The 15,392-nt window shown below is 40.3% G+C and overlaps 1 protein-coding gene across 1 annotated transcript in view; it reads right to left on the bottom strand.

Moving 5' to 3' along the window:
- Window positions 1-255: 255 nt before the first annotated feature.
- LOC136872813 (uncharacterized) overlaps window positions 256-15,392 on the bottom strand; it is a 669,667-nt gene continuing 654,530 nt past the window's right edge. Inside the window, exon 8 of the mRNA XM_067146651.2 lies at window positions 256-601. The gene's annotated coding sequence lies outside the window, so the exon portion shown is untranslated. The remainder of the gene's footprint in view (window positions 602-15,392) is intronic.

Consider the following 15,392-nt stretch of genomic DNA (forward strand, 5'->3'; position numbering starts at 1 on the left):
GTTGTTTCTCGCTAGATTCTGAAACAATTTTTAAAGAGGCCCGGGGAGTCTTGTCAGGTTTCCAGATAACTTTCAGTTTTTGGAGTGAACTTTAAAAGGTGGGACTTTTAAGTCCTGTCAGTAAACAAAGGGATAAGCAATATGTGTAGTTATTAAACATGTATATCAATTCTCATGTGTCTGTAGTATACTTACATTGTCTTCCGAAGGAGTTGCCTGGGAATTTGAACATTACCACTGCTTGTATGACAATAATGTAAGGTGCCACTTTATTGGAAACAAACACTTTACATGACATGATGTGCCGATAAGAGAGTGAACATAGAAACAAAATTGTCTTGATATTTCACTCTGGGGAGTTTGTCTTTCTTATGTAGAAAAATATATTTCTCTAGCTCATCCGGTAATAAGTAGGCTGTTCTAAACGGGACTTGGTCCACCATCGAGTCACACAATCACGGCCTATACGATCCACCAACTCTATTATATCACATGATCCAGTCTTCTCGAGATACTGAGGTACTTGCCGTGGTCCCGAATTATGCTCGAGTGATAATTGTAATTCTTCGTCTCCAAACAGCTTCCATCGGTAGGTGATGACCTGCAAGAAAAAAGAGAACCATTTAGATCAAAACCAATGTAACGAATAACTGCATGTAATTTTATTATCAGTTCACATTTCAGTGGATTTAGTTGTTACATTTTTAACAAGCAAAATGTTAGTGGATTAAACACGATTCTCGGTTATTTTAGACCATTAACTTTTAAGCCCATCTCAACCTTCGTTTCAGTGGAGGTTGAATGAGGAGTTAAAAGTTTTTCCTCTCATAAGGTACGAGCTTATTTTCTTAATTTGAATTACTAATTTTCTTAATTATTATTTTATTAATTTGAATTGTTATCTCATTCCATGCATGGATAAAGCGAGCAACGTGCTGTGTTTGTTGCTATGTGGCGGAGCGGGCAGTGATGAGTCAACGGGAGGCATGATCGCTATGGCGTTGAATCCGATTCGAGTCTCGTTGGTCGAGAAACATTTTTGCCATCAGAATGTTGGCCAGCATGGTATTACCTTGCCAAGTTAAATAAGACGCAAAAGCTCATTTCTCCGCGCATTTTCTCTGAGTGGATGTGTGACATCATGAAGGAGTGCTGGAGGTGCTTACATGCTGTCTGGCCACCTTACTGTGCACCTTGAAGGCGCGGTGACAAGTGATTCCTAGCCACTTCTGTGTCTGCTTTGGCGCTCTTGTTGTTTTGTCGATTTTATACATATTTTATTTATTTAGTAATGTTATAATCCTTCCTCGCGCACAGTGTACTGCATTGATAATTGTTTTTCCCAATTTGTTTTGCGTCACACTGACACAGATAGGTCTTATAGCGACGATGGGATACATAAGGTCTAGTAGTGGGAAAGAAGCGGCCGTGGCCTTAAGGTACTGTCCCAGCATTTGCCTTGTGTGAAAATGGGAAACCACGGAAATGCACCCTCAGGGCTGCCAACAGTGTGGTTCGTACCCAGTATCTCCCGGATTCGAATGATTTTATGAATATAGTACTCTACAGCATACTATTGTAGTGACAGTGTCACCTGAGTGTAGATATGGCTGCTGCTTCGAAGTTTGGTAGCAAATCCGGACGACAAGCCTGAAAAATAGTCTATAACGTAGGTTATTTCCTGCGAGGATATAAAGCCGTTTGTAAACTTAATTATATCGTTGTGGCTTCAACAAGTGAAGGAACGGGTTTTTTAAATCACTGGTGAAACTTATAATAGTGGAAGGGACGATGTCCATAATCAAGGTTCGTCTGCAAGTTTTCTACACCTGATGGCAAGAAAACAGTCCATACAAAAAAGGATTGAAACAGACGACTTCAAGAAAGGTGTGATACGTCGGAAAATAAGTGAATTTTACGTGATGAAAGAGGAAAATGTACCTTCATTAAAGAAATTGAACAGTGTGTTAAAATCAGAAAATATACTTGACCGTATCTCAAAGTATCTTCGAAGATTATTGAAAGAGATGACTGTTCCGTGCCGTGATTGTCGAACGTTGTGTCATGGAGGGGACGGTACCTCAGAAAAGTAGCCACTGCAGAGAGAATGTTCGGAAAGTAGTGTATTTTTATGAGGCATTCCTTCATTCCATTCACTCTGTCCCGTCATTCTGGCAATCTGATTCATAGACGGGAAAATTACAAGCTATAGGGAAAGTATTCGCATGATCGTTGTGCACGCCAGGGAGATCAAGGCTTCGAAAACTACGCCTTATTGATATTCATATGAAAGAAAAACACAGGAAAGTACCATGACGACATGAACTTTACCAATTTTTCAATCTGAGTGGAAAGGTAACTGCTACCGAACTTTAGTCAAAACAGTGTGATAGTATTCGATAATTCTAGTTATTAGAGTGCATAAGAAAACAGGAAGCCAACATAATCGTCGCTCTGAAAATATATACTTCATTTGCTTATGCACATCCTCTGTACTCAGTGTGTACGCTTATTGCAACAGTCCATTACTTTAAAATATGGCTTACAGCTTGGGAATCGTAAGTACTTCCAGTTAACTCCACTCCATGCTTAATACGTTCGGTCACTTTACTTTCCTTCTGTAGGTGGGTTGCGTTCAATCAATCAATCAATCAATCAATCAATCAATCAATCAATCAATCAATCAATCAATCAATCAATCAATCAATCAATCAATCAATCAATCAATCAATCAATCAATCAATCAATCAATCAATCAATCAATCAATCAATCAATCAATCAATCAATCAATCAATCAATCAATCAATCAATCAATCAATCAATCAATCAATCAATCAATCAATCAATCAATCAATCAATCAATCAATCAATCAATCAATCAATCAATCAATCAATCAATCAATCAATCAATCAATCAATCAATCAATCAATCAATCAATCAATCAATCAATCAATCAATCAATCAATCAATCAATCAATCAATCAATCAATCAATCAATCAATCAATCAATCAATCAATCAATCAATCAATCAATCAATCAATCAATCAATCAATCAATCAATCAATCAATCAATCAATCAATCAATCAATCAATCAATCAATCAATCAATCAATCAATCAATCAATCAATCAATCAATCAATCAATCAATCAATCAATCAATCAATCAACCAATCAATCAATCAATCAATCAATCAATCAATCAATACTGATATGCACTTAGAGCAGTCGCCCAGGTGGCAGATTCCCTATCTGTTGTTTTCCTAGCCTTTTCCTAAATGATTTCAAAGAAATTGGAAATTTATTGAACATTTCCCTTTGTAAGTTATTCCAATCCCTAACTCCCCTTCCTATAAATGAATTTTTGCCCCAGTTTGTCCTCTTGAATTCCAACTTACTCTTCATATTGTGATCTTTCCTACTTTTATAAACGCCACTAAAATTTCTTCGTCTACTAATGTCATTCCACGCCATCTCTCCACTGACAGCTCGGAACATACCACTTAGTCGAGCAGCTCTTCTTCTTTCTCTCAATTCTTCCCAACCCAAACATTGCAACATTTTTGTAACGCTACTCTTTTGTCGGAAATCACTCAGAACAAATCGAGCTGCTTTTCTTTGGATTTTGCCCAGTTCTTGAATCACGGAATCCTGGTGAGGGTCCCATACACTGGAACCATACTCTAGTTGGGGTCTTACCAGAGACTTATATGCACTCTCCTTTACATCCTTACTACAACCCCTAAATAACCTCATAACATGTGCACGTACTCTTTATTTACAATCCCATTTTGTGATTACCCCATTGAAAATATTTCCTTATATTAACACCTAGATACTTACAATGATACCCAAAATGAACTTTCACCCCATCAACGCAATTATTAAAACTGAGGGGACTTTTCCTAATTGTGAAACTCACAACATGAATTTTAACCCCGTTTATCAACATACCATTGTCTGCCCTCCATCTCACATTTTCGAGGTCACGTTACAGTAGCTCACAATTTTGTAACTTATTTATTACTCTATAGAGAATTACATCATCCGCAAAAAGCCTTACCTCTGGTTCCACTCCTTTACTCATATCATTTATATATATAAGAAAATATAAAGCCCCGATAATACTGCCTTGAGGAATTCCCCTCTTAATTATTACAGGGTCAGATAAAGCTTCACCTACTCTAATTATCTGAGATTTATTTTCTAGAAATATAGCAACCCATTCAGTCACTCTTTTGTCTAGTCCAATTGGACTCATTTTTGCCAGTAGTCTCCCATGATCCACCCTATCAAATGCTTTAGACAGGTCAATCGCGGTACAGTCCATTTGACCTCCAGAATCCAAGACATCTGCTATATCTTGCTGGAATCCTGTAAGTTTAGTTTCAGTGGAATAACCTTTCCTAAAACCGAACTGTCTTCTATCGAACCAGTTATTAATTTCACAAACATGTCTAATATAATCAGAAAGAATGCCCAAAACTTACATACAATGCATGTCAAACTTACTGGTCTGTAATTTTCTGCTTTACGTCTATCACCCTTTCCTTTATACACAGGTGCTACTATAGCAACTCTCCATTCATCTGGTATAGCTCCTCCGACCAAACAATAATCAAATAAGTACTTCAGATAAGGTACTCTATCCCAACCCGTTGTCTTTAGTATATCCCCAGAAATCTTATCAATTCCAGCCGCTTTTCTAGTTTTCAACTTTTGTATCCTATTGTGAATATCATTGTCATCATATGTAAATTTTAATACTTCTTCAGCCTTAGTCTCCTCCTCTATCTGGACATTATCCTTGTAACCAACAATCTTTACATACTGCTGACTGAATACTTCTGCTTTTTGAAGATCCTCACATACACACTCTCCGTGTTCATTAATTATTCCTGGAATATCCTTCTTGGAACCTGTTTCTGCCTTAAAATACCGACACATACCCTTCCATTTTTCACTAAAATTTGTATGACTGCCAATTATGCTTGCCATCATGTTATCCTTATCTGCCTTCTTCGCTAGATTCAATTTTCTAGTAAGTTCCTTCAATTCCTCCTTATTTCCAGAGCCATTTCTAACTCTATTTCTCTTCAACCTGCACCTCCTTCTTAGTCTCTTTATTTCTCTATTATAATAAGGTGGGTCTTTACCATTCCTTACCACTCTTTGAGGTACAAAACTGTTTTCGCATTCCTCAACAATTTCTTTAAACCCATCCCAGAGGCTGTTTACATTTTTATTTACCACTAGCAAATGTACCCGTGCTTCGCTGCGGTATTCTACATTGTATTCGAATACCGAAGTAAATACTGTACATACAGTAAATAAGATTGTTTTAAAATTGCATGTCTCTTAGCGTTATCCGAGAAACAGCATGGGGAGATCCCCATACGCTGTTTTCAATGTGAAGTGTTTCTTACGGATTTGTGATATAATGGCTGGCTCACTTGCCTACTGCCATTCACAGTCGAGTTGGGAAATTTACATTATAATTGCAGACCCCATTGCCCAGTGCGTGGTCACAATCGATTTGGGGAGTTTTCGTTACAATGGCAGCCCCCTTTTCCTACTTCCAGACAGTTAACAGTTGAGGAGTTTTTGTTGTAATGGCAGTCGAAATTGAGTTGTGCACTTATCATTATAATGTCAGGCCACTTTTCCTACTGCCAGCAGCTTACCGCCAGTCACAACAAGTTGGTGAGCTTCCATCAAAATAGCAGGCCACTATGCCTAATGCCAGTCACATTTTAGATGAGGACATTATTGTTTACAATTGCGGGCAGCGTTGCCTACTGCCAAACACAAACGGATAGGGGAGTTTTAAACAAAACTGCATGCTTCCTTGCCTTCTGCAAGTAAAATCGGGAAGTGAACTATTCATTACAATGGTAGGCCTCCCTTACTAATGCTAGTTAAACAGGATTTGGAGAAGGGCCCCATTCCTACTGCCAGTCAAATTCGGTGTGGGGAGTACTGATTACAATAGCAGATACACCCTTTCTCGATCGCTAGAAGTCGACATCAGTGTATATAATATAGATCGACTTACGAAAGTATATGCTTGTTTACAATATTGCAGACCTTCATTTACATATTAACTGCTATTAAACGTATGTCATATCGACGAAGGATTATACCATAAGACGCCGGATTTAGTGGCCTAAATGGCTGGTCCTATGATATCTCATCTATTCTTGGGTCAGATTGAGTTAGAAGCGTTGAACAGGATAAATTATTTGTAAGATTATCTCACATTGCATTACTTTTCGGATAATTATGTGACAGCTACATACATAACATTTGGCTCACATATGGCTACTTGGTGGGCCAATTTCCGTGAAATTTTGATGATTCTATATTTCCTATAAGTGATTCAAAGTATGAATTATGCATGTGAAAAGTCCAAATTCACTTAACATTGATTAATAGAGAAAAATCAAACGTAAAAAGGATACAGATACGATAAAAAGTCATAAGACCAAGGTTGTAGATCATTCCAGATTAAACGGAGATTGTGCAATCCGTTATGTGATAGGACTTCCCGAATGTCTGCACCATCATTAAAATTGCCTCCATATTTCATAATTATTCGTGGATAAAAGTGAAAAATTGAAAGATCTTGGAAGTTTTCCGTCCGTTACAGTCTAAAACGTATAATTTTGTCAAATTTCCATTTTCTTTTTCATCTGGCAGATTATTCCGCAATCTGGATTTTCGGCGAGGAGGGTAGACATTAGGACTTTCAGGAAACAAATCCAAAAATATGCAGATGATCATTATTAGCCCCTAAACGGGTACTGTGCGAAAATTTCCCCAAATTGTCAATGTAGAGGCACACAGTCGTTAAGAGTTTATTTCTATTGATAGATAAGGAATCTGCTCCACGTACAACACCTTTTGGGCTATGTACGTTGGACTTAACCTGCAGAACTGACCATTCATGATATCTCCCATATTAATACTCCTGACGAAAAAATGCACATGGATAAAAAGTTTCAGAGATGGAATTCCATCACGTTTTGTCGATTTCCAGTCTGGTTGGTCTTGTACTCTATATATTGTGCAAGAGTAAAATCACAATTTTGGTTCCCTATAAACCACCAGTCCATTCCGTGAACATGAAATGTTATTGACCTTTAAAACATACCTATGGGCAGATGGATGCTAAATGTAAAGTTTGGTTCGAATATCTTCAGTAGTTTTCAAGTTGTAAGAAATACGCTTTACACGCACCCGCTCTTAAGTCCGATGGGACCTGTACCGAAAAACGGTCCGTTAATTATATCTCCCTTATTAATCATCGTATCGGAATGATGCACATGAGAAAAGAAACGTTTAGAAATAAATTTCCATTAAGTTTTGTTGTGTATATTTTGTGGGAGTGCAAAATCATGGTCTCGGTTTCGTATAAACCCCCAGTCAGATCAGGGATTTAGAAACAATACTTGCCGTAAAACCTACCGAAGGGCAGTTGGATTCTAAATATGAAGTTTGGTGGAAGTATATACATTAGATTCTGGCACCCACGTATATACGGTGTAATTAAGGAAGAAAATACACTGACTGACAGAGCAAATGCAACACCAAGAACGAGTGGTCAGAACTTTATGCCAATTGCAGGGTAGACTGACGTCACTGAGGTATGCTCATGATGTGAAATGCGCCGCTGTGCTGCGCACGTAGCGAACGATAAATGGGACACGGCGTTGGCGAATGGCCCACTTCGTACCGTGATTTCTCAGCCGACAGTCATTGTAGAACGTGTTGTCGTGTGCCACAGGACACGTGTAGAGCTAAGAATGCCAGGCCGCCGTCAACGGAGGCATTTCCAGCAGACAGACGACTTTACGAGGGGTATGGTGATCGGGCTGAGAAGGGCAGGTTGGTCGCTTCGTCAAATCGCAGCCGATACCCATAGGGATGTGTCCACGGTGCAGCGCCTGTGGCGAAGATGGTTGGCGCAGGGACATGTGGCACGTGCGAGGGGTCCAGGCGCAGCCCGAGTGACGTCAGCACGCGAGGATCGGCGCATCCGCCGCCAAGCGGTGGCAGCCCCGCACGCCACGTCAACCGCCATTCTTCAGCATGTGCAAGACACCCTGGCTGTTCCAATATTGACCAGAACAATTTCCCGTCGATTGGTTGAAGGAGGCCTGCACTCCCGGCGTCCGCTCAGAAGACTACCATTGACTCCACAGCATAGACGTGCACGCCTGGCATGGTGCCGGGCTAGAGCGACTTGGATGAGGGAATGGCGGAACGTCGTGTTCTCCGATGAGTCACGCTTCTGTTCTGTCAGTGATAGTCACCGCAGACGAGTGTGGCGTCGGCGTGGAGAAAGGTCAAATCCGGCAGTAACTGTGGAGCGCCCTACCGCTAGACAACGCGGCATCATGGTTTGGGGCGCTATTGCGTATGATTCCACGTCACCTCTAGTGCGTATTCAAGGCACGTTAAATGCCCACCGCTACGTGCAGCATGTGCTGCGGCCGGTGGCACTCCCGTACCTTCAGGGGCTGCCCAATGCTCTGTTTCAGCAGGATAATGCCCGCCCACACACTGCTTGCATCTCCCAACAGGCTCTACGAGGTGTACAGATGCTTCCGTGGCCAGCGTACTCTCCGGATCTCTCACCAATCGAACACGTGTGGGATCTCATTGGACGCCGTTTGCAAACTCTGCCCCAGCCTCGTACGGACGACCAACTGTGGCAAATGGTTGACAGAGAATGGAGAACCATCCCTCAGGACACCATCCGCTCTCTTATTGACTCTGTACCTCGACGTGTTTCTGCGTGCATCGCCGCTCGCGGTGGTCCTACATCCTACTGAGTCGATGCCGTGCGCATTGTGTAACCTGCATATCGGTTTGAAATAAACATCAATTATTCGTCCGTGCCGTCTCTGTTTTTTCCCCAACTTTCATCCCTTTCGAACCACTCCTCCTTGGTGTTGCATTGTCACTGTCAGTCAGTGTAATACAGTTAAGAAAGTTTAAATTAATAGAAAATGGTTTATAGCTGAGGATATGCGGATAACGACAAATATGTAAATGCCAAGTGACTGTATTGGAAAATAAAATAAAATACAATAAAGCAGTAACAGAGGAGAAATTTAGGCGCAGTTATTCTTAGGTGAACAGATAAGAAAATGACTAATGGTGTTATTACATATTCTGTTCGAAGGTGGTTATAACCTTCAAGGATATTCCGCCAATATCCCCCAGATAGGCCGATTGACGCCTCTCTTGCCTTCTGCCCAAGGAACAACCACGAATTTAAAAGCATGATGAGGAAAATGGCAATAAGTTACGTCCCTGCTGGCAAGCAGTCAGAGACGTTGCCATGGTAACGTGTAGGTTCGTTGTTGGTCTGTCGGTCACTCAATGCAGAGCATGATACCCGCAGAAAATAGTAAATTTCTCCATCATGTGAAGAGTAAGGTACATTATGAACGTAACGAAAGTTGTTTATAATGAAGAGATGTTTCAGGTACGGTCCACGGAGTTTACAGCAAATCAATAGTATAAGATAAAATGGAGGAAAACCGTTCTGGTTATCCTATAAACACCCCGTCTATTCAAAGATTTTAAAATGATATGCATATCGAAATCTTCCCCGGAATGAATATACTCTAAATACGAAGTTTGGTTGAAATATATCCAGCCTTTTTGATGTTATGGTGGAACAGACAAACAGACACGAAAAGTAAAAACCACCGATTCGGTCTTGAGTTGACCTAAAACGGATAATTATCTGGAAAATAGGCGAAACAAAAGAAATTACAGACATCGGACCCCCAACAACTTTTTAATAGCGATTTTCGACCGATCATAGTTACTTTTTAGAAACTGCCTCATGCCTCCTTTCTGAGCCATATGGTACTGCCTAATAGTCCTACAGCATTAACGAAAGAATAACCTCAAGCGATGAGCCTGATTACAGCTACTTACAGTGTGTGTTAACGAGAGCCCAGCAGATGCTTATCCTTAATCTCGGATTGTAGAGAAAGATCGGCATGAGTCGGAGCGAGCTGCATGAAGCGAACTAGCCGAGGGTTCTTTTATTTGTTGTCGTTTTATAGCGGAGGTGGTGGTATATACAATGTCTAATCACTAGATTGCGTGCCAGAAGCCTTGATTAAATTCCAAACCCCTCCGCAGTGGTCATATTGAGTGAGATCATAAGACGCTGTTGATGATGATTTGTCCGTGGGATGGGGACGTTAAGCCCTGGTGAGACCCCCTGGTGCTATTCGACAGGAGAAGGCTACGTGCCGACATCGAGTTTCGCCCTCTCTCTTCCTACTATCATATATCACGTCGTTCATTTCATCTCATTAACTCCTCTGATGAGCTTGACGTCAGGAAGGGCATCTGGTGATGAAGAATCCACGACAGATTCATCTCACCTCATTCATACCCGACCCCGTAGAGAAACGGGACGAGGGTTGAACAAATTCCTCCATGCCCTTGACATGATCTCACGACTGAAGCCTCTACGTGCAGCTTCATTCATAGAGTTCATTCGTAACTTAGCCCTAATCACCTCATTCCCATAACGTTCCTCCCATTGTTCCCATCTTTTAACTGCAGCAAGAAGTACGTGCGTGCCTCTCATCCGGAGCCCCCGGGTTTTATTTCCTGCCAGGCTACGGACTTTTACCTGTGTCTGAGGTCTGGTTCAAGGTCCAGTCGGCCTACGTGATGAAAATTGAGGAGCTATCTGACGGGGAGATGGTGGCCCTGGTATAGAAGAAAAACCCAAAAGCACCCCTCTACAGAAAACACGACGAAATTGGAGGAAGTTTAACGCCGAGCAGAACGACTAATTGCTCAACTCGGTAATTTAAGTACAGCCAGGTCACTGCTACCAGCAGACAAATAGAAATTGCATTTCTGAGAAAAGCCCGCGCAGGCAACATTCACATCGACACTAAACCGATTACAGCTGAGCTACCGTTCCGCTCAAGGAGGTCGAGGTGTGTCCCTTCTCCTCCATTTGCAAGAACAGCACCATATCAAAGCGGCTTCTTTATTCGTTCTGCTCGGCTGAGGAATGAAATCTCACCACAGAAAAAAGAAATACCTGCAGAAAATTTTGTAAAGAGGTAAAAAGTGTGTATATGTAACGAAATCTTCCGTACTTAAGGCATGTATTAACGTTCGAAATCGCGTTTTTCGCCCAAAAATGCCATTTTAATTTTTTCACTGGAAATGAAAGCTTGAAGTCTCTACTTAAAAATGAGATATAATTCGTACATATATTCCAACTGTAAGTATCCGAAAATAGGATTTAAATAGCCACGTGCGCGCGTGATAAGGGGCGTGGCTGCAGTGTCCTGCTTACATGTAAACATCTTGTCAGATTTTCTTATTCAAATTTACCTCTTTGGTTTGACATGCCTCCTGAGTACATAGTTAATAGTTCTGACTAACAGATATCAATACTTGTATATTCCAAAGACTTTTATTCCATTGATAGGCAACGGATATAAACAAACCTTCCTTGTGGCCAAGTGGTCTTTTACATTGTGACCAAAGAGTTTGTTTCTCTGTGAGTGTGTATAAATTGGGTTCTAAAGACGATGTAGAGCAAAGAAAAAGAGAAAATTTCATGGAAACAGACATAGCATGGTGAATGTCAGTGTTACTTGTGCTATCAGTATAAATAGTGAGACGGAAGGTAGGCCTAATGTAAGGGAATCATTTTCTATTGATTCTCAGTCCAATCCTTCATCTGTAAATATTGAATCTGATAGTGTTAGTGACATTTACAATATCATTATTGGCATATATTGGCGTATATCATTTGCATTAGCTTTCCCTAGTTGCTTCGGCTGTAATACAGTTTTTTGTAAAAAACCTAGAAATTCTGAGATTTGGTTAGGGAATGTCCCTTGCATTGTTTTGCAGCAACTGTGATTATGAATTCCCATACTGACAGGAGCACTCATCGATAAGATGCAAAATTATTTGGAATTGCTTTACGTTCCAACACAAGCGGTATTCACGTCATGTCAAATGGCATATGGGCCACATTGTACCATTTGACAGCAACAAAGGACCGTCCCACCCACCATAGGTGTCCTGTAGGAGCTGACAGCTGGTGCTCATATCAGCGAGCTAAAGCAAATAATGAGATAGAACAATTTTAATTCAAACCAGGCCTGTCCTTTGGCATCCTTCAAGCAATGAAGCCTATATATGAGCGACTCACCAATCCAGAAATGCTAAGTCCTTGCATGGATTTACTCATAATAATGAGTCATTCAATGCTATGGTATGGAGAAGGTGTCTTAAGGAGACATAAATGTGGGGCTTGATACCTTAAAATTAGGAGTGATGGATGCTGTTTGCCATTTCAACTGGGAGAACGGAGTGGAAATAGAAATACTAAAGAAGATGGGAATTGCTCCTGGCAAGTACACATCATCTGGTGTACTTAAAGCTGATGCAGTACCATTACACAAAGGTGCAAATCAAAGTGCTGCAGAACAAAAGCAGAGGAGGCAGTACTTCAGAGGCAGAAGAAAACTAAAATAAGACAAGCAACTTCTAAAAGAGGGTCCAACCTATGGAGCAGGCAAGTTTCTAGGTGCCCAAACAAGTGGGTTATGTTCATAACTTAGTCCTAAAACTTCAGTGCTGTTTTTCTTGAATGTAATTTTTTGCACACCTTCCCATATTTCAAATAAATTTAAATATCCTTAAAATTGAGATAGAAAAGTTAATGATAGATTAAATTAAAGCTAATGAATGTGGGAATGTTGTATACTAGTACTTTGTTAATATTGTGAATATTGTTATTGTTATTATTATTTTTATAGCCCTTGTAACACGGGTGATTAATTATTTTTAAACTTTTGTCAAAAATTATGTCTAGCTCACTTTCTGTTTTTGATAATTAGAAGATCCTAGTTCACAACATTCTATGAATGAAATACTTCAACTTGGTGAAAACAATTTCAAGATTATAACAATTTTGGAAATTTTATGATATTTTGAAAATGTATGTGTTTTTTTCATTTAACTAATTTTTTGGGTGAAGATAAGGCACAAAATTTTGATTTCATTATACAAAACTGTTAGTTTAATATTTTTTGTTTTGTGGTACGAAACTCAAAAAAATCGGTTAAGAATTTTGGATTTTCCTTCGAAACGTTAAAATATACCTCATTAACTCCTCTGATGAGCTTGACGTCAGGAGGGGCATCTGGTGATGAAGAATCCACAACAGATTCATCACACCTCATTCATACCCGACCCCGTAGAGAAACGGGACGAGGGTTGAACAAATTCCTCCATGCGCTTGACATGATCTCACCACTGAAGCCTCTACGTGCAGCTTCATTCATAGAGTTCATTCGTAACTTAGCCCTAATCCCCTCATTCCCATAACGTTCCTCCCATTATTCCCATCTTTTAACTGCAGCAAGAAGTACGTGCGTGCCTCTCATCCGGAGCCCCCGGGTTTTATTTCCTGCCAGGCTACGGACTTTTACCTGTGTCTGAGGTCTGGTTCAAGGTCCAGTCGGCCTACGTGATGAAAATTGAGGAGCTATCTGACGGGGAGATGGTGGCCCTGGTATAGAAGAAAAGTCCAAAAGCACCCTTCTACAGAAAACACGACGAAATTGGAGGAAGTTTAACGCCGAGCAGAACGACTAATTGCTCAACTCGGTAATTTAAGTACAGCCAGGTCACTGCTACCAGCAGACAAATAGAAATTGCATTTCTGAGAAAAGCCCTCGCAGGCAACATTCACATCGACACTAAACCGATTACAGCTGAGCTACCGTTCCGCTCAAAGAGGTCGAGGTGTGTCCCTTCTCCTCCATTTGCAAGAACAGCACCATATCAAAGCGGCTTCTTTATTCGTTCTGCTCGGCTGAGGAATGAACTCTCACCACAGATAAAAGAAATACCTGCAGAAAATTTTGTAAAGAGGTAAAAAGTGTGTATATGTAACGAAATCTTCCGTACAACGTTCGAAATCGCGTTTTTCGCCCAAAAATGCCATTTTAATTTGTTCACTGGAAATGAAAGCTTGAAGTCTCTACTTCAAAATGAGATATAATTCGTACATATATTCCAACTGTAAGTATCCGAAAATAGGATTTAAATAGCCACGAGCGCGCGTGATAAGGGGCGTGGCTGCAGTGTCCTGCTTACATGTAAACATCTTGTCAGATTTTCTTATTCAAATTTACCTCTTTGGTTTGACATGCCTCCTGAGTACATAGTTAATAGTTCTGACTAACAGATATCAATACTTGTATATTCCAAAGACTTTTATTCCATTGATAGGCAACGGATATAAACAAACCTTCCTTGTGGCCAAGTGGTCTTTCACATTGTGACCAAAGAGTTTGTTTCTCTGTGAGTGTGTATAAAATGGGTTCTAAAAGACGATGTAGAGCAAAGAAAAAGAGAAAATTTCATGGAAACAGAAATAGCAAGGTGAATGTCAGTGTTACTTGTGCTATCAGTATAAATAGTGAGACGGGAGGTAGGCCTAATGTAAGGGAATCATTTGCTAGTGATTCTCAGTCCAAACTTTCATCTGTAAATATTGAATCTGATAGTGTTAGTGACATTTACAATATCATTATTGACATAGAGTGCTTTACACGTATATTATTTGCATTAGCTTTCCCTAGTTGCTTCAGCTGTAATACAGTTTTTTGTAAAAAACCTAGAAATTCTGAGATTTGGTTAGGGAATGTCCCTTGCAATTTTTTGCAGCAACTGTGATTATGAATTCCCAAACTGACAGGAGCACTCATCGATAAGATGCAAAATTATTTGGAATTGCTTTACGTTCCAACACAAGCGGTATTCACGTCATGTCAAATGGCATATGGGCCACATTGTACCATTTGACAGCAACAAAGGACCGTCCCACCCACCATAGGTGTCCTGTAGGAGCTGACAGCTGGTGCTCATATCAGCGAGCTAAAGCAAATAATGAGATAGAACAATTGTAATTCAAACCAGGCCTGTCCTTTGGCATCCTTCAAGCAATGAAGCCTATATATGAGCGACTCACCAATCCAGAAATGCTAAGTCCTTGCATGGATTTACTCATAATAATGAGTCATTCAATGCCATGGTATGGAGAAGGTGTCCTAAGGAGACATAAATGTGGGGCTTGATACCTTAAAATTAGGAGTGATGGATGCTGTTTGCCATTTCAACTGCGAGAACGGAGTGGAAATAGAAATACTAAAGAAGATGGGAATTGCTCCTGGCAAGTACACATCATCTGGTGTACTTAAAGCTGATGCAGTACCATTACACAAAGGTGCAAATCAAAGTGCTGCAGAACAAAAGCAGAGGAGGCAGTTCTTCAGAGGCAGAAGAAAACTAAAAGAAGACAAGCAAC

The sequence above is a fragment of the Anabrus simplex genome, chromosome 4 (assembly GCF_040414725.1).
Source record: "Anabrus simplex isolate iqAnaSimp1 chromosome 4, ASM4041472v1, whole genome shotgun sequence".
NCBI classification, from domain to species: Eukaryota; Metazoa; Arthropoda; class Insecta; order Orthoptera; family Tettigoniidae; genus Anabrus; species Anabrus simplex.